Below are 23,140 nucleotides of genomic sequence, written 5' to 3' on the forward strand. Positions count from 1 at the left end.
CGCTTGTAATTTCCCCGCAATTTTGGACCGGGAATACCTATTGTTGGAAGCTTTTTTTCCTTATGAAATAATGGTGTGGCGCTTTTACAAGCGATGGCGGCAAATTGTAACATAATTTAATGCTAATATGAATTGCAACGGTTCATATAGGCGTAACTGTTATATTATAGTTTATGTAAAGCATAAGAAGTGCATGTTATATTTTCTTATATCCTCATTTTATAGAGGGCGGTTCTAGGCGGAGCGTCGGGAGGTACTGACGATGGTGATTACGCGGTACGCTCGCCGAGCCCGCGCGTTAGGCCCCGTGAATACTTTATTTATTTCATTTAAATCCATACCTAGTTACAATTTCATAAAGGTTAATGTTTCACGCAGATTTTGCTACATTATATGTCGTGTTTTTATATATTTTTTTGTAGTGTGATTTACTTTTGTTTGTAATAACTGAAAACGAAAAAATATAGAAAAAAAACATTACAAAATTTCCGTTAGAGATGCTAATAATGTATATATATTGTATACTATCGTGAATTTAATGTAGTCTTTTCAGTTTTTATTATGTATGTATTGTTGTATGTTTTATTTGGTTTGTTTGAGTGGTTGAAATGTCCAGCCGAGTCTCACGAATGTCGCGTTTCGGACATTTCAGACACGGAGACAAGCTTTAGTTCAGGTAATCTGTTTATACATTTAACTCATTAGTATGGTGGAGTATTTTTAAAGTCATTCAACTAATTAATTCATTTCTATTACGTCACAGTTCATTGATTCCATCACAGTTTTATTTTCTGTCATAAGTTTATATATTGTACTTATTAATATTCGCTAAACGATACCTTGATAAAAAAATGTTAAAAAATCTCAAAAAAATGTTATATAGAGTCAAGTTTGCATATTATATTATGTTTGATTAGATATTAATCTCATGTAATGTGCCTATGCACTTGATGTCGTGCTCCGTAACACCTCGGAGCGAGTTGTGTGACGTAAGTCGGGCAACGTTAAGTTGGCGGCGGCTGAATAAGGGGACGCTATTTTTTGCACGAACACCGAGTTGCTGCCGACTTCGTCGTGTTGTGCCAACTGAACTGAACATTAAAGTTGGCACAACATAACATTAGCTTGGCCGTCGAATTTACTTGCAAACGCTTCATTTTGAACATTGACGAGCATAACATCAGGCTTTGAAGTCTGCAAGTGATTCAAGGACCAAGCGAGTCCCCGAAATCACTTACACTTTGCCGCCCAATGCGGAAGAGCTTTTCGTCATAATGTATCGGTAATTCGAAACTTTTTTACAGTCAGCGAATTGTTGAACTGATCTTTGTTTACATAATGTTATCTATAATATGTTTAGTCGAGGGCGACACGTATTCTTTCCTTCCATTTGGCCACGTAGCTTCACAGCACACGTTTTAAAATATACTTAGTTCATTTCATATATACTGTGGCCCGATTCTACTTCAGACAGCACAAAGAGAATCATGTTGTGTTGTTAAAAAGCTTTACGGGCTCAGCTCTTCAAATTGGCACGTGGCGATATGATTGACAGTGAAGTCGGGCTGAGAGATATTGATATTCGGTACTGATGTAAATTTCGTCACTAGTAGACGGTTAATCCGTGTAATTATCCCAGGGCCTAAACATAACTATATAGTTAGGTACGTGTTCACAAGAGTAGTCAGATGACAACTAATTTTAAAATATTCATCAGATTGACAGCCAAATAAATCAAAAGGATCAAGACTGGAAAGTTAATTATAAAACACCACGCCGCAAAAAAGGTTTTGCCGGGTACCTTTTGTTGTCACTAATACTATTTATGTTCTCGAGTGGAATCTGGCCATGTTATATGAAATGAACTATACCGCCGTGAGCTCTCGACGATCAAGTCGGCCTGTAACCGATCGCGGACAGCCTTGGTTACGTGCATATTTGTGTACACCTGTCAAACTATTTCTTTTTCCAAGTTTAAAATCATTAGAAATAAAGATAATCTTATAGACCGGGGTAGGAGCAGTCTGTGCAGGGATTTCACGTTAGGCTTCATTCAAAAATTCGCACCTATTACCGTCAGCAGTAGAGATTATGAAGAATGACATGTTCAAAATTATGTGCACTAGCCGCTTTTCCACATAGGCATTACGATTGTCGTTTATTTACATCGATCGTGCAAAATTATTGCTGTCGGTAGAAAGTCGACATTATTTCAACGAAATTCATGTGCAGATTATTATGAACTTCATTTACGTAGCTACTTTTATTGAGGACGGTACTTTTCCTAAATTATGAATTTACTGCTAAATCTGTAACAAAAAAACGCCTTATGTATTTTTAAAGCACTTTCTGTACCTTTTGACACCCTATTTCATTTTGTAAGTAAATATAGAGATAGAAAGTACTAGTAATAACGGAATGTAAAGTTAAATTGTATGTTTTGGTCTTTAGATTTTACCTAGGCCCTACGGAATTCAGTAACAATTGTATAGCAGTGGCATCCCTGATAATAGTTACCATTTTCATAATGTTAGGTTGTGCTCACTACTCTGGTACTTGCCACCTATGGAAGAAAATAAAAAATAAACAATCAGTTTCTTGTGTTTTTTTATACCATTGATGATGAAATTTAAAAAAAAAAACCCAACACAATAAAACGGATTAACCGATTTTGATAAAGCATGTCTTGAACCCCAAAATAGACCACATTCAAATCGGTACATCCGTTCAAAATCTATAGTGCCACAGACAGATATAAACAATATAGGTATACACATAGTGGTTAAACTTGCACCTCTTGCGTCGGGGGTCAACCCTCGCAATGCTCAAGATTCCACTTCTCGAAACACTACGCTCGTGGTTCAATTATGGAATCCTTTGTTTGCTCAGGTATTAATATTAGCACGAGCGGTTAAACAACAACTTTGCCCCCCTTGTAAAACAACTATTTCACCACACACGCTGGTAAAGGCTCTCTTGATTGTTCAAAAACTGATGAGAAAGTTGCATTGTATTTTATTCACATGTGGAGGCAAAGTAATCTGATGCAAATTTAGGGTTGGTGTGGTGAAAAATTTTTGTTAACTTGGGGGGGCAAAATTAGTTAAACCCCCGTGTCTTGAAACCCTCGCAACGCTCAAGATTCCATTTTTCGAGTCTTTCGCTTGCTCAAGTATCATGCTCAATATTAGCACGAGCGGTTAAACAACAACTTTGCCCCCTTGAAATACAAATTACTATTGATTGTTTAGTCATCAAAAATATTGCAATGCGATTGCATAGCATAGGTAGTAAAATAGGTACAGTATTACACGAGCACGGAGCAACGAGATATTAACATATCGTCACTGTATAATTACCTACCTCTGTGGCCATGCTTCAGAGTGGACTAAAAAAAAGGAATTTTCACCACACCAACTGGTAAAGGCCCTTTTGATAGTTCAAAAACTAATGAGAAAGTTGTATTTTGTCCACATGTGGGGCAAAGTAATCAGATGCAAATTATGAGTTGTTTCCTTATATTAGCTGGTAGAATTGAATTTTAAATGATGATTTTGAATGTTTCTTTTAGGGTTCCGTAGCCAAATGGCATAAAACGGAACCCTTATAGTTTCGCCATGTCGGTCTGTCTGTCTGTCTGTCCGAGGCTTTGCTCCGTGGTCGTTAGTGCTAGAAAGCTGAAATTTGTCATGGATATATAAATCAATAAAGCCGACAAAGTCGTACAATAAAATCTAAAAATTTAATTTTTTTTAGGGAACCTCCCCTACACGTGAAGTGGGGGTGAATTTTTTTTTCGCTTCAACCCTAGAGTGTGGGGTATCGTTGGAAAGGTCTTTCAAAACTAATAGGGGTTTTCAAAAAACATTTTTTGATAAAGTGAATATATTCGGAGATAATCGCTCCGAAAGAAAAAAAAAAGTGTCCCCCCCCCTCTAACTTTTAAACCATAGGTCCAAAAAATATGAAAAAAATCGTGGAAGTAGAGCTTAAGAAAGACATTAAATGAAAACTATAGCGGACATGATCAGTTAAGCTGTTTTTGAGTTATCGCAAAAAGTTTTCCCTTCATAGTAAAAATACTTACTTTAATTAGGTACTGATTATGCAAATTTGCCTATTTGTTTAACTCGGGTGAAAGGTACCGTTTTATCCCTTGGTTATTTTGGTATTTCATAGGTAGTTTAGTATTTTCCTCGCATCGGTGTGGCGTGAAATTTTGTGTTTCACTCGAAGGCAAAGTTTGTTTAACCGCTCGTTCTAATATTGATACCCAAGCAAGCGAAAAATTCCAAAATTGAACCACGAGCGTAGCGAGTGGTTCGATAAGTGGAATCTTGAGCGTTGCGAGGGTTTTAATGCAACTTTGCTCCCTTGTAACACAAATAACTATTGAAAACAATATTTTCAATACCCGTAACATCTGCTTTGGTTAGACATTTGTATCAAGCAATGCAGTAAGCTACCAAGCTCCCGTATCTTCCCATCCCGCACCGCTTATCAAAATTGCTTTATTCCGGCTTGCTTTGAACCAAATCCCTAAAATTAACTAAATTGTATCCAAGAATGTAGATGGTATAAAAATGAAAGCTTTTACTTGGAAATTAACTTTTTGTCGTTCCTAATGGAATGCATCCCTTATAAGAATGATGAATGGCTTGGGTGCACCACTTGGTTCAATTCAAGCATCCGAACTTTGCTAGTCCTAACTTGGGTGTTGTTTCAAACGCTCGAGCAAGCGACTCTAAAAAGGCTTAACATAACCAGTATAATGCAGTCTCTGATCTCTCATAGTTATTACAGATCTCGATGTCTCAGTAATAGTAGTTTGACGTAAGCAATCGGAACAAAACCTTAAGCCTCTCACATCCGCGCGAGCGAGACACAGCTATACAAAAACCACGGTTACACATTCGACCATTGAAATGCACGCGCCCCGTCAAGAACGCGACACGCCGGTTTGTCTTCGCCTTCAAGTTTCGTGTATTTATCGAAAACGTAACTTATGTTAATTCCAATTTGTAAGCCTGTGATACTGAACTGATTCTGTGAGTGAATAGACCGTTAGTGAAATCGTGCCGGCTAGTGAATTGATATAGTTTTCTTGGTTCTTGAAAGAGGTAAGTGATTTACGCTATTTTGAGTTGAAGTGTCAAGTTTGTGAGCAAGTGCTGACTTGGGTACTTAACGTTCGATGACAGAACTTAAAATAACTAGTAACGAACGTTACAATAAGCTACCGTGGTATTGGTGATGTGTAGGTTTTCTCACCTTCTCGTGGTTTTTAGGCTACTTAAACCTTTTATGATCAGGTGCAGAGGCATCCCTAAAAAAAGTTTAAATTAAGTAATTATAACTTAGATAGGTACCTGTCTACCTACCATTTCTGTTTAAGTTTGTGTTTTCATGCTTCAGTTCGTGAAAAGTTATCAACACGATCGTGATATCGCAATTAGGTGGTATAATGACTTTAAATAATTATAATTAATCCGTCAAACTTAATTAGGTACTGTGTACGGCCAGCATATCAAATCAATGTCTAGTAATAAGTTAAAAAAAATAAGAAGGTAGGGTTACTTAGTTCCTGAATATAACTGCAACTTTTAATTTGAAACCATAGAATACCTACATTATTTGCTATGTGGTTGAACCTAAATAGCTTAATAGGTAGTTTCAATTGAAAAGGTTTAGACTGGAAGGCAATCCGAGTAAAAAAAGTGTTTAGTGCACCAGTACAATATTTTTCCTGACGTTACTTAGGTAGGTGAAAATATCTACTATAATCCTAATCGCGTTAAAGTTTGTGTAAAAAGTAAATTCTTATTACTATTAGATGACATTGGGTATGGAGTTAATAATTTTTATTTATAATATTTGTACTCACCTGACATATCTTATACCTAATATTATATATAGACCGATGTCTTATATATGTTACTTTACTCGTATGTAACTTAGATATAAATAGTTTTAAACATGAAATACTGTAATTGACATATAAAACTATGTTTTATAAAGGAATAAACGAATGATGAATCATCACCACATCCCATGCTGAGGAAGTTGCGGACTAAATTGATAACTTACTTAGAATTAGGCAATGTTAATTAGGATATTACATACAGTTCAAGTAAGTAACCATGTCCGCTTGGAGTCGAAAATGCTCGTATGGTGAAACGGCGAGAAAACTTCTTCATTACTTATTTAGACTAGAGATAAGGGCCAGGCCGCGACCGGTTACGTCTTACACTAAACTAATTAAAATCAAAATATTGCTTTGCTAATACTTACACGAAATACTGATTGAAACTTTCACGATTTTTTATACATTATTGAATTATAGAACGGGGTTTAATCGCATACCTACCTGGAGTCAAACCAACTCTCAACGGGTTATTTTAAATGTCAATCTTCTATTGAAATTATGACGTTTACTTAACACTTGCACCGTCTGGGCTATCAAAATCTCTGCCAACTTAGCTTGGTCTAACTCTATCAAGTTTTAAATTTACCTTCGATATTTCGAGGACGGCGTCGTCTCCGTGGTCTCGGAGAAGACTTAATAATTATACTAAATACGCGATTAAGACCGATTCTATAATTAATTACCCAAAACCACGAAATAATAACGAGCTAGTTAACAAGTCCTAATTAACCCTTATTACTTACTACGGGATAATACTTATCCGCATATTTATACAATTAATATTTTCACCCTCTCATCGCAAAAATAAATATAAACAAACCACCACCAAAAGTAAAAAAAACTCCACACGTGTTTAGCCTCTCTACGAGGCATCATCAGGAGTTGCTGGGGATGTTGACGGTCTGGCGTTTTCATTGCCGGACGCACTGTAGGAGGATGGTAACATTAATTGCATGCATGAAACACGTAAATACACACTTTATATACGTAATACGTAGTTTGGCAAGCCATTTCCGTTTATAGAAAAAGGCGGCAAATTTTAAAAAGTGTAAGTAGGCGCGAAGGGTTATAAGTTGTCCTCTCATAGAAAATTTGAACATCGCGCCTTTTTTACTGACAATGACAAAGAGTGGTTTAACTGATTGACCTGCACGAAATTATTTCACGGATTAGCAAAACAATATTTTTATTATTTTTGCTATAAAGTTTATACAATCACGTCATAAATTAAGTCGGGACCGCTTTTAGGTTGCTAAAGCTTGTTGCACACTAGATTTGAAAAACAAATTAGAGGCAGACTAAGGTAAGTTGGCAGTAGTTTTGATAGCCCCAGCCTGTGCAAGTGTTAAGTAAACGTCGTCATTTCATAGCAGTTTGACGTTTGAATAACACTGGCGCGGCCAGGGCTAAGATGGTCGGCTCTTTATCATTTGTCACCATGCCTGTCACATTCTAACAAGTATGTAAGTGCGAAAGTGACGGGCATAGTGACAGGTGATAAAAATGGAACCATGCTGCCATCGCTGGGCTGTCAAAATTGCTGTCAACTTATCTTGGTCTGTATCTATGTCACAATTGCTTTATTTACTGTCTACATATACAATGATAAGAACTCGTTCCCACTGCGCTAAGAGAAATAATGGTGTCTCCGCGCATTATAATTTCCTTTCAATCAACATTGCTATCAAACCGCCCAGGTCATTGTGATTAGTTTGTAAACTTTCTAATAAAAACTAAAGTCTCACGTCACGTAGATGCATTAAGTTGGGAACATCGAGAGGTCGTTCAACGAGGCACGAAGTAACAAAGCTTAGTCATTAGGAGATGCTAGATAGCGAGCATAGACACCTAGAGTAACGCGAATCGTGATCATAGAGCGAGTATCTACTTAAACTTAGCAGCAGTGATATTCCAATTTTTGAAGTTCTTAATTTGACTTGATTCTAGATTTGTGCAGGTAATTTTAAAGATAAAGGGAAATGTCAGTCTCGGTTTTTATCCCTATTCATCCCACCATCCCTATTGGCGGTCACCTCACCCCGGTTGACGTCTGACGGGGTTGGTAACTAATTAACTATTATTTGAGTTGACCAGAAGTCTAGTGGTTATCTAATGTGCACATGTTCTTATGTTTTAAATTCTACCGTTATGTTTGTCTGCGAATCTAGAATTTGCGGATTTAGAACATTATTATTATGTTTTTGAGGAAAACGTTAAAACATCACAAGTTCTAGTAAAACAACGGTGTTTGTATGTGGTTTAGTGGTGGTTTATATTTCGGTACGCTTAATACTATCTTAAATCGTATCTTTCGCCATATTAAGCGAACTGGAAGGGAGAGAAATATCGTTTGTTGGATCATTTCACAGTGGGTAAGGTAGACTAGACATTCGCGATGTTTTTTCGAAGCATATCAATGAACGCGTTTATCCTATATAAATATCTAGGACTACTTATTTTTCTGGTGTTCTGAGCCTTAAGATGAGCGGCTTAGAGGTTATTTTCAATTGGTCATCATTAAGTCTCCGTTTCACTCTTATACAAAACTAGTCGGGATACATTTCACCGCCGCCAGTCCGAAGTTAATGGAACTGCCCCAGTGATGACAGACGTCCGGATGACGCGTGTGAAGTCTAGTGTGGACTGGACTCGCAGTGTGCAAAACACGTATAACTTCTTGGCATAGACATAATAAAAACGTAGAAGCTGCATTAAGACCTATACAAACTATGGAGTGTGGAATTAAGAGGAGTGGCATCTCTTATGGTAGAATTGTTGCAAAAGTGTCCAGCTGTCAGCTATAAATAATAGTTCCAAATCTCTCCAGAGTAGCGCTAGAGTAGCTAAGAACCTAGGCGTTATTGACGGAGTGAATTGCGCTGTCCATGATTTGTTTTTTTGTTGTTCAAGTACTCTAGGTATTGTAGCGCCACCTATTTAAAGTTTTTTGATGACACTTTTTATCTCCACCTTCCGTAATACAAACCTTTGCGATATATCGGCCCCACATCAGAGTGAGATGGAACGAATCACTCCGAGCGATAGTAAGAATTGTGTCGGAGCCGACACGTTGGAATCGTTGTTAGTACAGCAAACAATACCGACATGATTTGGACTTTTTTTACGCGGTTTTCATTCTTTTACAATATTTTTGATAATGAAAAAGGCTCTGGAAGGATGGAAGGGAGGCATCTCTGTCGGTGGCAAAAAATCAGCAACCTGAGATATGCGAATGACACTATACTCTTGGCATCGTCGGACAAGGAGCTGGCCAAGCTATCCCGGAAAGTAATGTATGAGATTGATATGGTGAGACTTACTATCAACAAGTCGAAAACAAAAGTTATGATAATCGACAGAACCGGACAACTCTCTAGGACTTACGAATATAGAGGTGGTAAACGAATTTATTTACCTCAGACTGACTTGGTTAGTCAGTCTGAGGGAAGGAGGGAGCGTATGAGAGATCAGAAGACTGATTCAGATGTCGAAGTCAGCAATGAGTCAAAAGACGCGTTTAAGGCAGGGCAGGAAGCTCTCAATTAAGACCAAAATGAGACTAGGCCGAATATTGGTTTTTTCGATTTTTCTCAATGGCTTCCCAACTAGCAAAAACACGCTTAGAATAGTCTCAAGACTACAATTTTTTCGCTTTTATATTGATCTTATAGCATCGTATAAGCCCGGATTTGGGCACAAATTATAAGCGTATTTATTTTGATATCGTTCTAATATCAGTCTAATTGAATGCTGCTTGCATTTACAGTAATCTTTCCAAAACTTATTTAAGCTACCTTAGGCTAATATCGCTTTTACGTAAGTATCTTGTAAGCCTACATAGGCTTATATTGGTCCAACGTTAGAATCTTATGAGCCTTAATAAGCTTATTTAGATTTTTTGTAAGATCACACAGAGAGTTGAAACATTCTATTTATGAAGTATAAGTGTACGAGTGAAATTAAATGCAGCAGCGTGACATAAATATGTTAGTGTAAGTATTTATCTAACTGTTTATGAATTATGTTTAAATATAATAACGTGCTCGTTATCATCGTGTGTGTTTATGTTTTACGGTATGTAATCACGTGGGAAAATATTATTTACTGTAAAGTAGATCCTGTTTTCCACTTCAAACTTCATGCGCCTGATCAAAAATGGTATTTGTATCCGTTTATAATTATTTTATTTCTTTATTTGTACTGATAGTCAGCCATAGCTGTAGGTGTATTTTTAAAGCGCACTATTAGACTATTATAAGATTATTTACACTAAATTCTGCATTCAGAATACAAATGATATGGCCATGTTGAATTAATTAGGGTTCCTTGGTTTACTTACTAAAACCCTAAATACATTTGTTTATCCTTACTAAATCACTTGACACATACTAATAAACTAAATGTTTTTTTTATTTAAGTGACAAGATTGGTGATGCAAAATGGTTGTATTTATGGATATAGACCATTACTTGATGAAGAAAGACTTCCGCATGTTAAAACATTTAACATGGCCTTGGGAAGAAACACAATATACAAGTCTTGTTATTAAGCTACTATGCCAATACATTCCAGGAGACAACTCATTAATTTGCACAATTTCTTTGTTTGTGTTAAGCAGTGTCCTTGCGTCCTTTGGTAGAACATTATTTAGTCTTCTGTTTAAAATAATTAGCAATCCATTTACTGCTGCATGAGGGATATTAAATTTTAACGCCCATTTTTGTAATTCACTTTTTAAAGCAAAATCTTTCTCATAATCTGTTTTGTCATCGGTCGAAGATTCTTTTTCACTAAAATCATTAATTTCACATACTGAAACTTTGTCCTCAACCTCTACATCTTTCATGCAAGCAGAACCTACAGAACCCTCACTAATATTTTCACCAACACTACCATGGCAGGAGCTGTATATGTATTTGATTTACTTATGATTTTTTTGTACTTCTGAATTTTCCGCCGATAACCATCACTTCTCGAACGTTTTTTCCAGTTGTCGTAATCCATACCTATTTAAAATTACACTCTTACTTTAAATTACAAAAAAAAATTAATTAAATATCATACTTACAAGTGTTCCCAAAATCGATTTAAGATCGAACGATCTTATATTGATCTTGTCTTTTGTGATATAAGCATCTTTATCATATATCACTCTAATATCTTACTAAAGTGCTGCTGTTGATCTTATTATGCTTGTTTATAGCTTTAAATAAGATCAGAAAAGTACGTACTTACAGTGTTCTTATGCTATGTTGATATTAGTCTTACATTCTTACAATAGCATTTAGAAAGTCTAATATAAAATCAAATGAACTTAGAGAATGGGGATATAAGACTAGGTACTCTCAAGTTCAATGAGACTTCGTAAATGTTATTGTAGGACCAAGAGGCTTATAATAGTATTATACTATGTTGATATTAGTCTTACATTCTTACAATAGCATTTATAAAGTCTAATATAAAATCAAATGAACTTAGAGAAAGCGGATATAAGACCAGGCACTCTCAAGTTCAATGAGACTTCGTAAATGTTCTTGTAAGAGCAAGAGGTTTATAATAGTATTATAAAATGCTCTTATATACATATATAAGACTAGGTAATAAGACTGACCTTACTAAAGCCGGTACTAGCTTGTCTAAGACTAATATAAGAGTGATGATATGTTCCAAAACAATAATAAGAGCTCTATAAGCTCATCAGTCTTATAAAGTGCGCAACCTGAGATTCTTTTGCTAGTTGGGTTATGATACGGTCAGCAGAATGAAGAAAGATTGATGCTTTCGAGATGTGGTGTTGAAGACGGATGCTCCGCATACCATGGACCGCCAAAAGAACAAACAAGTCTACACTGGAACAGCTAGAGATCAAGACAAGACTCCCAACAATCTGCCGCCAAAGAGTTCTTGGATGCTTTTGGTCACATTGTTCGCCGGCAACCGGATAATCTCGACAAGTTGATTGTGGTAGGCAAGGTGGAGTGGAAGAGACCCCGTGGCCAGTATCCCAGCCGTTGGTTAGAACAAGTAACGATCATCACTGGCTTTCCCGTTACAACCGCCCTATAGGACTGCTGAGAACCGAGCTAGATAGAGAAAACTGGTGCATGAAGAAACGAAAAACTTTGAGGACTCGACCTCCAGAATTGAAGACTTTTTGGTCGGTACCAAGAAGAGAAGAGGTAGTAATAAAAACATGGTTACCGATTTAAAACGTCGCCGTGAACGTGAAACGAAAACGCTCAATTCATGCCATGTTGTGGGGATGTGGCCCATGGCGAACGATAATCGCAACCCAAATTGTATAATCTGTAGAAGCCTTTTCACAATGATCTCGGAATAACCATGTGGACAGTTTGTGACACTGACACTAAGTTAGCGAAACTTAGCTACTTTAGCCAATGTATCTAGTTGTCTGGGTCAGATTGTGGCAGGATGGTTTAGTTATTTCGATTTTTAAATAACAATTTCGTAATAATGCGTCGACGGAATGCAATCGCGAAACAAGATTGACGATTCGAGATCTTAACCGTCAAAAAAAGGCGTCGATTACCGCTTTATATTTATGACATCTGAGGTTATTTACTACCCATCATCAAGCTTTTGTACTAATTTCGCACTAAAAATGATAGATGGCACATAAAATAAGTACCTATCTGGGAAACAAAATCAAGGTTTATAAACGCAACCATCTTTTGTGTAGCCAGAATGATTACTAATAATGTACTTATGTTTCTTAAGAGGAAAGGGGACGACCTCATGTGGTCGCTTCTGCGTTTAAACGTAGTCCTCTTTTTAGGGTTCAGTAGCCAAATGGCAAAAACGGAACCCTTATAGATTCGTCATGTCCGTCTGTCTGTCCGATTATGTCATTTCTCTCTGAAATAGGTACCTAATTATAAAAAAAAAATTGCTCAATTTGATGTATTTATATTTAACACCAGCCAGGCGGTAAATTGATCCACTTAAAATTCTATTGCTGTTGTTTTTTACTTCTCAACAAGATTTCAAAGTAGGTTAACAGAAAAATTATGTCACTTTGTTTATTATTCGCGTACACTAAGTATGTATATGTACCTAACTAGGTACGTGTATTGCGATTTAATATAGGTAGGTAACATAGTAACTTGATACGTACATAATGCGTGAAACCTAGTACGACATGCACAAATTAGAATTGTAGGCTGCGAGTAAGCGTTAATGTGGAAATTTTATCGCATCTAGAATAAGCAAAATTGGTTGAAACCGGAAATTATGTTTTTGCACACGTTTTTATTTACAAAAATGTTTTGAATATTACACTTGACAACATAAATCAGGTTTATGTATTGTTTAAAGCATGAAAGGCGGATAAGAAGAAGAAGAGCAATCATTTAAGCACAGAAACAATAGTATAGGTTAGGTTAGGTATCTAGGGCAGTAAAGTAACAAATGTCACAGATCATAATTGTCGGCCGAGACAAAGCGAAAGTCAACTAACTTGTGTTCCGAGGCTTTCTTGTTTACTGGCCGAGGTGTGTATATTATTTTTCTGTTCGACGGACTGGAATTCGTTTAGTGCAGCGGGCCGAAATTTGACGCTTTTCGCATGGAGAACAGAAAACTCATTTTCACCACACCAACGCGAGAAAAATACCAACTATCAAATACGAAATAAAATCCAAAACGACGTAAAAAAAATTATCATTCAAAATCATAATTTAAAAGTCAATGCTAACACGAAAACAACTCAAAATTTGCATCTGATTACTTTGCCCCACATGCAAATAAAATGCAACTTTCTCATTAGTTTTTTTAACAATCAAGAGGCCTTTACCAGTTGATGTGGTGAAAACTCATTTGTAGGACTATATCTCACATTTTTCCGGAACTTATTGAGGTCTCCAGACGCCGTGGTCGTGGCGTCTGGTCTAGGGCATGACTTTCTGTCGACGTGAGAAGACGTCTTTGACGGCCAAATACCCGATAAGAATCGAGAGGCGATCTAGTTCTAGACCGACGGGAAACGGTGCAGTTTCGACACTACCTCGTACGCAATAAGCAACTTAGATTATCTGTTCACGAGAACAGTAACGTAAATTACTTGATGAAGAATGGTTGGTGCTTTCAATGTTCTTAGTGTATTGTGTCCTCAGTAAGTCTTAGTTAAGTAAGAACATGCATCGTAAGTCAACAGAACTAGACAAGTTTTCTGTGCCGTGGCGCATAGTAAATGAAGATGAGCTTGACCTGCTTAAAATTAATAATAAAATGTATTCTTGAAATATAATCTTAAATAACATTGAGAATAATGAGATGGCTCAATTTGCTAAAAGAAAACACGTTTAATTTTGCATTGAATCTTCTTTTCTACCCGATACATGTAAGCAAATATTCGTGGGAGAAATCAAACACTACTTTTAAAATTCTATCAAATATGGTAAACTTAAGCGCCGTGAAGGAAGCATTTGATTATCGATAAGCAGCAAAATATCAGTCCGATTCCTATCAGAGAAAGCACACATCGTGTTTATAGCCTGGTGTGGACAATAGGTAATTACTGGTCTTTATTCCAAGTCCTTCCCAACCACTAACCAGTTTAAACTAAAAACTACCTATACGTAACAAATGTTCACCGTCAAAGATCATCCTTAGGCTGGTTATTGTGACTCTGGAAACGATTGTAATGAGAACCAAGGAGCCAGGACTCATCTAAGGCTATCTAGAATCTAGGAACACTAATAAGCCTGATTTGTGCTACGTTAATATTCTTGTAAAAGGTATTAACTACGTTTGAAACGCTTGCAGTTGCTTCTTTCTTTGCGATCTCTCGACCAGAGCTGCATTAATACAACGCCGTTGGTTTATCTGCCATTGTTTTAAAATTTACCTGAGCGTTTATTAAATTTAGCTTCATATTCGTTTGCCCCTTAAGTACTCGTATTTGTAGTCTTTATAATTTATTGTGCGTTTTGGTGTTCTCTCTGCAGACTTTAGGGTAATTTTAATATATAATTTTGCCACTTTCTGCAACAAGACTACCAAGACCCATGCGCAATGCTCCTGTGTCAAAATCGGCAGCAATAAACGCAAAAATCAAAACAGCCAGACACCGATATTTACTTTCTCATTCGTTTCCCAAAATTTCGTTACGATTGGATAAATTTTGGAGGAGGAAAATATCGAGAACGAAACCTCTATTTCTGAGAATTTACACTGGTTTCTTCGCCTACATTGCAACGGAGATATTTATCTAAAGGTTCGGCTGGTGTTTCCTCTTAAGCCGGTTTTTATGGTTCCGTAGTCGATTATGCACCCTTATTCATTCTTTTTGTCGAATAGTGTCCTCATAAGATACCCAAGCTGAAGCACTATAGAGAACAATGCTAGACGACAGTCCTAAAAGGTTGCGATATGTAATCGTATAAGTAAGTACATCTTTGTCCTCTCAAGTCCGCTTCTTATGGCTATAGAAATTACAAATCTAAGCAAATATAACCTACATCTTTGTAATGTTTTAGAATAGTTTTACGGCAGAATTATGATTATTTATAGTTTTCACCACACTATTGCTCGTAAGGGATCACTAGATTCTTCAAGAACTGATGAAAAAGTTGCATTTTATCCGCAAGGGTGGCAAAGAAATTTGATGCAAATCTTGCATTGTTTGAAAACAACAATAAATAGGTACACGCCGAGCGTATAGACTGTGTAGCTAATAATGACAGTAATAACTTTACGGACTCTGGAGAGCAATGTGAGAATAACAAATTGTATGTCATGTCAATCCAGCTCATAAAATTTCCATTTTATCGACCTATCACCTTGAATGCCAGCTGGACACTAGTAATGGCTTCAAATGAACATAAACCTAAGCTTACTTACATTTTCTAGTCATAAAGAACTGTGACAGTTATGTCGCATACCGTAAATTACATAAACAGCTTCAACATAAGTAACATTCGATGACTTATTGATTTGGTTTACTTTGCTATAGCCATGAATCCAAACTAGGTACTTATCTATATCATTAAAACTTTCATCTATAGTTAGTGACTTGACATTAACACTTCATGCCAAAGCAGATGCTGCTCCCTACTGCGCACGCAAGCTCCCTTGTGCGGTGTAGGTTCTGCCATCTTGTGGCCTAAATCGGAAACTTAAACTTGACATTTATTATTTGCGCTAATAAACAAGGGGCTTCTACAGTTAATTCGCGTTTCCTATAGTTACCTAGTAAGTTTGACAGAATGTTGAAAGTTTGTATCTAAAACTATGTATATCTTTGAGTGAAGGACTTAAAATTTCGTAGAAAGACTAAGACTATACGTTAAACGTTGTAAAATTATTCACCCAATTGCTATTTTTTCCTACAATTTACAAACTACAATAACCAACACAAAAATCCACGTGCAGTCGTAGGCAACAGCTAGTAAAAAAACTATATTTTGTACTATTATGTCAAAACGACCAATTCCGAGTATCGCCAGAGCAAGGAAGCGCAGCCTTTGATCGACTAGTTCTAGGAACATGCCTTTATTCTGATACCTATTGGTAACATCGGTAACATTTCTTATTCGGCTGGCTGCTTTTTGGTCAAGGTAAAAATTCAAGGATAGCTATACTTTTAAAATATGGATTAATTGGATCCTGTGGATAATTTACTTACTTATTTATATGAAATAACAAGGACAAAAGAACAAGAAGCCTTTTTAAGATCACAATTAAAATGAATTTCAATTCGAAGGCCATTATTTTCGAAAATAAGTACGAGCAGGTACTTTATTTTATGTGTGTTGTGGACTGGTGGTCAAAAAATCGCGGGTTCACACAATGCCGGATTTAGAGGTCTGGAGGCCTCGGGCAATAAAGGAGTGGAGGCCCCCTGGCCCCAAATTTTTTCCAAATAAAATGGTAAATTTACCGATTTTTCTATTGTGGGGGGCCCCTCTTTTGTGGAGGCCCGGGGCAGTAGCCCCGGTTGCCCTCCCCTAAATCCGGCCCTGGCCGTTCACATCAAGCATCAGTTGTGCACTGACTTATGCAGTTGTGCTGTCCTTCAGGACAATTATCATTACACAGACAAGAGGGTAATCAAAACTGTTTGGTACCTTTTTTATACTACGTCCGTGGCAAACAAGCATACCTGATGGTAAGCAGGCTCCGTAACCTATGGACGCCTGCAACTCCAGAGGTGTTACATGCGCGTTGCCGACCCTAACACCGCACCCTCGTTGAACTCTGGCAACCTTAAACACAAGTTAGGGTCTAGTGTGATTGGGCTGCGGTTCTCTGTAGGGTGGAGATACTTCCCCAGTTGGGCTCTACTCTAGATCTGGAATGACATCCGCTGTGCTGTGCTCTACCACATAAAGCGAGATGACATTCACAGTGCCCATACCTCTCTTTTTGACGTAGTTTAAGGACGTATCCGGGTTCAAATACAAACCTAATTTGAAACTAACATACAACAAACTTGTCTTCGTAATTACATGAAACTCATCGAGTGACCATATTCCATACTTATCTGTAAAGTATTATCTACACTGGCTTTCATACACAAGAAAATAGTAAAACACCAATTACAGACTAAAGAGGCGAGTTCAAGTAAACACCTAAATCTTACCCATCCGACATAGACAGGCGAATCACGCGCGATCCCAGATATGCTCAAATTGGACCCTTTGTCACGCCGCTACCAACTTAAACTTACATCTAGAAATCTCACATGCAGTTCTAATATCGATCTTAACCACATAATCACAAAGGCTACTGTAGTGCTTTAAAGTAGCAGATAAAATCTTGTGTTTACTGGCGCCGTTCTGATCGACTCAAAATAAAAATGGACGTTAAAAAATTTTTTGATTGTCGTTTTAGAAGCAAACATAAAACGTAGGATATGGACGCTCGTCTGTTTTAAAATTGGTTAGTGTCACTATCGTAAAACCAACCAATCATTGACCAAATCCAAAACTAACTAGACTACTACCCGACTACTAGTTGTCTTCATACAAGGAAGAAAAATAGTTTTTTTTTCTAAATATAGAAATTCAAATACAAATATGATCGCTGAAACAAATGAAACAATACACTTTTTTTTGGACAGGCGTGTAAAAACTCGGACAACACAAAAAACCAGACAAGTGCGAGTCAGACTCGCCCACCGAGAGTTCTGTACAAATTTGTAGGTAAGTACATAAAATAAAAAGTTTAAGGAAAATTACAAAAAGATTTGGTCACTCATACAATTATAATTACAAATACAGTATAGTTTTCACATTTTTCCCTGTAATTGTAGTGTAAGACGATATTAATACTCAGGAGTATATGATTTTAATTTCAACTCGACACCTCCTCGGGTTCCCGACATAAAGGGTCTGACAGACAGACGGACAATAAAGTTAACCTATAAGGGTACAGTTTTTTCCGTTCGAGGCACGGAACTGAAGGACTTGTGAACCATACTAATTACCGAAAGAAAATCTCGGTATTCTTCAGATTACGCCGGTTCTATGCGTTTTTCAATGAAAACCTGGTGTGTCGTTTCCTGAAGCTCAAATGTACGAGCAATGAATTGAGTCTAACGAAAAATGCTCATTAGCTAATTAAAAACTTAATGAGCAAAGAAACTAGTAGTTAACATAGTTTTGACATGTGTCTAAACAATACATTTTACTTGATTGATTAGCTTTTTTTTGTATACTACTTCGGTGGCAAACAAGCATACGGCCCGCCTGTTGGTAAGCAGTCTTTGTAGCCTATGTACGCCTGCAACTCCAGAGAGTTGAGCTCTGGCAACCTTACTCACCGGCAGGAACACAACACTATGAGTAGGGTCTAATGTTATTTAGCTGCGGTTTTCTGTGAGGTGGAGGTACTTCCCCAGTTGGGCTCTGCTCTCGATCTGGAATGACATCCGCTGTGCTGTGCCCTACCTCACAAATCGAGATGACATTCAAAATGCCCATACCTCTCTTTTGGACGTAGTTTAATTAAGGACGTACCCGGGTCCACATGTCAATGATGTCTATGATTATGGCTATGATGTTCTTGCAGATTACCATAAAAATCAACAAACGGTACCAGATTCATTAAGCTAGTTAGTGTAGATATGAAAACCTGATTATAAAAATAATTCATATTTTATAACATTCACGGTTGGGTTGCTTTTGTATATTTTAGAAAGTCGAAGGTAGGTAGATGTTTCAGGTAACAATCACAGTGAAACATGAGTAGAGTTGAAATCTATCTTTCTCACGGTGCGGTGTCACATTGAGGGACATTGACTGCTTTTAACTTAAGTGAAAGTTAAGAACTCTTTTTATGAAAATAACGATTCACAAATTACATTTAAAGACACTTAGAATAGTCGAATACTTGTAAACAAGCAATTCTTGTATACATATTTATATATTACGGGGATCTCGGAAACGACTATCGATTTCGATGGAATTTTCTACGGGGCCGCAAAATGGATTTTAGTTATTATCTCTGGAAAAACGAGCATATTTAAGCTTTTATAAGTTTACGAGCAAAGCTCGGTGTTCTAGATATTTACATTTAAAGGTACATAGACTTAAAAACTTTTTGGCCTTAGATTGGTTTCAGAATGGAAATTTCCTTTTTTTCTCTGTAAAGTACTCCGATCGATGTCTATTGAGAACGTTTCCAGTTATTTGGAAACTTTACTTGCACATTTTTAGATAATAGAGGACAGAGGATAGATAACTAACAACATAGTCTTAACAGTCTAAATATTAAAATAAAATCGACTCAGTTTTAGGAGTTTACTCGTTTTGTATGTACATTAGTAAGTTGTTAGCAGAGCGAGAGATCTAAGTATTCTCTTTTGAGTATTATTTGCAAGATTTGACATAGACTAAAAAACTTTGTCAGCTGTATAGAAGCTTGTCAAAATCAAAATAAGTACTTGAAAGCCTTCTTCTTCTTCTTTTAAAATATGGCTTCCATCAAATCTATGATGATTTTGCCAATGTCAAGTTTCGTTGTAAGTTTTAAGTGTGCTCGTAGAGCATGACGTTGTTCGGTAGATGCTTTTAGTAAAGAGATAGCTGGACTTTACTAAAAGCCACGATGGATTGCCGGATGTTGATTAAAACATGGTTAAACGCGTTTCAAGATTAGTTTTTCATTAACTGCACACTTCCACGATAGTTCACTGCATAATAAGCTATCAATACTACACTTTGAACAACATAAATGAGCAAAACACAAAAAAATATTCTCGAGACGTCTTCGCCATCTTGAATCTCAACGACAACCAACCTACTTGAAAGCCTTCCACGTTTAAGTAGGTAATTAGACTTCCACTTTCCTCCTGCAGTCAAACTGTTAAAACTTGGTTCAGTTTAGTACACTGTCCAAAATGTAAGTTTTTGTTAATAATTAAAACATAATAATAGTAATTAATAATGCATAAACCCCACAAGAAGTATGAAAAGACTAGCATGCTTCCAATCATTTATAAACATCACAGCGTGCCATGAGATAGCAGAGATAACTAGTTAGTTATCACCTCCGACCGCGGGGCTCGTCAGCCCGTATCCGGCGACACCCTGTATGTAGCTTTGTTGACCGGTTCTATTACTAAGTTATTTTCATTCGATTAGGAACCTTGCCGGCATAGATATCGACTAATATATAAAAAAGTTAACTCGAATGCTTTAGCCACACACGGTCTGTAGGGCTTTTTTTTACGAGATTTTTAAGAATTAGTTAATGTACAGTCAGCATCAAAAGTATCTACCATACTGTAACAGCTTCACAAGAAGTGATAGTTCTATATGTAGAACAATTTAGACTGTAAAAGATATACTTTTGGACGTGAATTTTAGTGATTTATCTACATTTAGAGAAAAAATCCGGAATATCCGCTACTTTTGATGTTGACTGTACAAAGGTAGGTTAGATATACATTAATTAGATTTGTGCTGACAAAATCTATCATATTTCAACGTTAAAGCTCACATTTCTGCAGCCTTGTTCAAATTTCGAACATTAGAGCTTTTCTACGAGTCTTTTTTTCACTAGCGCCAGTTTCATAGCTATAGATTTTGAAAATAATAATAATAATACCCTTACATTTCATTAAAGTGTCAAAAGGGTCTCTACGTGTTGGCTTCGGCTCCGCGCACGCCTCCCAAAGGTCCGGAACACCATTGTTCCGTGATGGGAAAGACATACAAATAATAATAAATTGTAAAGTAAACGCCGGGTATAGACGCGCAATTACCTGCCATATAGTCTATGGAACGTTTTTATCTAGCCACGTACTCCTGTTGCTTACCGAGTGAATGAGTCAAATAGATAGACGAATCAGTGTTACCCTCGGGATGGGGTTTCCAACTGTAAAAGGTTTTTTATTGATGGCGCTAGAATCGGTTTTACTTGTTTCTACTTTTGTTCATGAGATATGGCATCCAGGCCATATATATATATAACGCCTAGCCTTATCCCATCATTTGGGGTCGGCTCTCCTAGTCCTTCTTCGCCAGGACGCTCTGTCCTGGGTTGTCCTAGATGTGACGTTTGCATCGTTCATGTCCCTTTCTATAGTAGCTATCCATGTTTGGAGGGGTCTTCCTCTTCCTCTCTTCGGCGCCGGAAACATTTCGAGTACTTGTCGGGTCATGTGTTCAGGTGGACGACGCATTACATGCCCGTACCATCTAAGTCGACCTTCCACTAGCTTCTCTTGAATTGATTTTACCCTGAAGCTACCACGGATGAGGGTATTTCGGATGCGATCTAGCAGCGTTACACCTCCAGCCCAGCGCAACATCCTCATTTCAGCGGCATGTAGTCTGTTCTCTTGTTGTTTTTTGAGGGGCCAGCACTCGGCGCCATACGTTATACGGCATCCAGGCCATAAAATTAAAAAAAAAAGTTTCACCCTATTCGTAGGATTGAACCTATGCTGGCGTCATTTGTAAAATATGTACTTCGACCGGCCAATCCTATTGTATAAAGGACAGCGTACTATGGGCATCTGCAAATGCATGTAAACATTGAATCTGATTCTCTCTCGTCTTATTGTTTATCCCAGTTGGATCTATAGGTATTGCTTCGAATCTTAGGGTACGGTTTACGATTTTTCCTTGGCACGTTATTCGAAATGACACGAATGCAATTTCTCGCTAAGTCTACTTTTTTAGCTCTCCAATTGCCAGTACTTCTTGAGGATTTTCCTCGATTTTAATGTCTACGGTTCCGTAAAAAAAATATTTAAAGGTTTATGGAACCGAAAATCTGTCAAATAGACATTCAGACCTAAATTTATTTAAAACCATATATACAGGTCAGATTTAGATTTTTCTGAACAAATACATTAATGGCGTTGTATATAAACGTCTATCAAGTTTTATAAGCAGTTGATACCTAATAGTTTGTCCCTTTTTTTATTTTTTTATTTCGAGCATTGGCAACTTGGCCATCACCTGACTTTATCTGTCATTTTGACATTTCTGTTTGTTAGAAATGGACACAATTTAACCGAGGTGTGCGTAATTAAGTTTTATGAACGTTTATACTTGTTGCATCTAACCGTTCAACTTGGCTGTAAGCGTTTGCAACAACGATGAGCGTTTAATATGGCCGCCGCGCCTTCGATCTAATACCGAAAAAAAAACTACACAACTTCATGAGTCGTGCTTCGTTTAACTATAGACAATCCCTCTGTAATTTAAGATAGCGTTCATAAATAGAAGAATGGAATCCGAAGGGATTCTAGCGGCTAGACTGGCAGGCCAATTCAAACATACACTTACATCAGAATGATATTTGAATCATTGACCGACCGTTGGCGAAAGTCTTCGTTTCAGCTTGGGTAAAATGCTTTCGTATGCTCGGACGATCTCTTCTACAGCGGTGGCAGCATGGTTCCATTTTTATCGCGCATTTTTATGCCTGTCACTTTCGCACTTACATGCTTGTTAGAACGTGACAGGCATGGTGACAGGCGATAAAATAGCGACCGTGCTACCCCGCCGCAGGTCGCAATTCTCAACCGATTCTCGTGACATTTTGTGAGCCGGTACGATGATGATATAGAATTTTTATGGCGATTCAGTTTTTTTTCTTCCTTCAAAATGGCCGTGCCATACATTTATTCAGTTTTACGCTATTCTGGCTGGGTCTATAGTACACAGAGCACGATAACTGAGTAACATGATTCAAATATCATTCTAATGTCAGTGTACGTTTCGAATTGGCACGAAG

The 23,140-nt window shown here is 37.2% G+C and overlaps 1 protein-coding gene across 2 annotated transcripts in view; it reads left to right on the top strand.

The window, feature by feature from the left end:
* The first annotated feature begins 4,915 nt into the window (after positions 1–4,915).
* Positions 4,916–23,140, top strand: part of LOC133522677 (leucine zipper putative tumor suppressor 2 homolog) — a 179,467-nt gene continuing 161,242 nt past the window's right edge. The window contains exon 1 of one of the 2 annotated variants that reach the window (XM_061858077.1): positions 4,916–5,120. The gene's annotated coding sequence lies outside the window, so the exon portion shown is untranslated. The remainder of the gene's footprint in view (positions 5,121–23,140) is intronic. The other variant, XM_061858076.1, reaches the window with a different exon arrangement.

Source organism: Cydia pomonella, chromosome 11 (genome assembly GCF_033807575.1).
Source record: "Cydia pomonella isolate Wapato2018A chromosome 11, ilCydPomo1, whole genome shotgun sequence".
NCBI classification, from domain to species: domain Eukaryota; kingdom Metazoa; phylum Arthropoda; class Insecta; order Lepidoptera; family Tortricidae; genus Cydia; species Cydia pomonella.